The 1,723-nt window shown below is 41.4% G+C and overlaps 1 non-coding gene across 1 annotated transcript; it reads right to left on the bottom strand.

The window, feature by feature from the left end:
- Positions 1–450: 450 nt before the first annotated feature.
- LOC111899094 (small nucleolar RNA R71) lies at positions 451–557 on the bottom strand. Its single transcript, XR_002852771.1, has one exon. It is a non-coding gene; the product is annotated as a small nucleolar RNA R71 (small nucleolar RNA).
- Between the last annotated feature and the right edge of the window lie 1,166 nt (positions 558–1,723).

The following is a 1,723-nucleotide window of genomic DNA, read 5'->3' as shown; positions in this document are numbered from 1 at the left end:
CGAATCCGAAAAGGAAGAAAGTGAGTTTAAAGAAGGAAGCGATTTAGAAGGCGAACTAGCTAACCCCATGGCTAACATTGATGAAGTTCCCATGGGTGAATAGAAGAAAAGGATGCGAGATGATACCGGCCCAGGGCTCGTGCAACCCGCAATTCCTGCAACTGCCACTTTTGAACTTAAAGGCCATATACTTGCTCAACTTAATGAGATCCCATTCTACGGGAAGGATCATGAAGAAGCATAAAAGCATCTAGACAAGGTCAACAATATAGCCAACTACTTCGATGTCCCTAATGTGGCACGCAACACTATTTTGCTTCATATGATACCGGTCACATTTAAGGGGGATGCGAAAGATTGGCTAAAATACTCCCTCCAGGATCCATCACCACTTGGGCCAAGATGAAAGAGGAATTTATTGATCAATTTTGTCCCCCTTGAAAGATAGCAAAGTTGAAGAAGGCCATAGCAAACTTTGAGCAACAAGCTGGAGAGTCACTATATGAGGCATGGGAAAGGTACAAAGGCTTACTAAGGAAATGCCCACATCATGATCTAAATACTCAACAAGAAGTCTCCATTTTCTATGATGGATTTAATGTAACAACCAGGCAGCTCCTTGATTCACAAGGACCACTCACAAAGAAGCCACCCCAATGATAAAGGAACTAATTGAAGAATTCTCTAAGCACTCTAGAGAATATCATAACCCAAGGAATGAACCAAATCGAGGGGTGGTGAACTCAGTTAATGATAGCATGGCAGCAATGATGGCTAAGTTAAAGAATTTGAATCGAAGAATGACTAAAATGGACCAATCCATCCATGCCATTAGGGTGGGTTGTGAAAACTGTAGAGGACCTCACCTCACTAAAGATTATGATCTTGACGAAAACGGGAACCGGAAGGTCCAAGTGTGTTATTCAAGTGGTGATAGGTATGATGACAATTGGCGGAAACCCATGAAAGAATGGCTACCTGATGATGAGTACAAAAAGGAAAAGGAGGAGAAATATAAGCAAAAAGAAAGGGGATTTTATCAAAAAGAGGAACCAGTGCTAGAGAAGAATTTGGATTTGGAGGATATGTTCACAAGATTTGTATCCACGTCCGAGAAAAGGCACAATGATACCGACGCTGAAATGAAGGAGCAACGAAATATGCTTAGAGAGCATGAATCTATGATGATGGATCAACAAAATATGCTCAGGAATCAGCAAGCATCTATTCATAACATTGAAAAATAGCTAGGCCAGCTTGCACAACAAATCAACCAAAGAGCAATCGGTGAACTTCCTAGCAATACCGAATAGAATCCCAGAATGGCGCGTGTGAAGGCAATAACAACATATTCTGAAACAATTTCCACTCCTATGACCCCTGTCTAGAAGAATCCCAACACGGTGCAAACAGAAGAGGTAAATAGCTGGGAATCGAGTAAATCCGACTCGACTCGTCGAGTCGCTAACAAGGACTCGACGAGTCCAAGACCTAATGATACAAGCAACTTTCTTTTGAAACCTTACCGGGCCCCTTTGCCATTTCCGATCCGAGTCATACCTAATGAGCAGATTCAAGAATATAGAAGGTTTATGGAGCACATAAGGGCACTTCAAGTGAATATTTCGTTTGTTGAAACGATAGTTCAAACACCGAAACATGCAAGTTTTCTTAAAAACCTCTTTCTAACTAGAAGAAATATGGAAGAAGTTGCGGAAATAGT

This window comes from Lactuca sativa, chromosome 9, assembly GCF_002870075.4.
Source record: "Lactuca sativa cultivar Salinas chromosome 9, Lsat_Salinas_v11, whole genome shotgun sequence".
Lineage (NCBI taxonomy): Eukaryota > Viridiplantae > Streptophyta > Magnoliopsida > Asterales > Asteraceae > Lactuca > Lactuca sativa.
The sequence above is the reverse complement of the archived record's forward strand: the minus strand, read 5'-3'. Positions and strand labels throughout refer to the sequence as shown.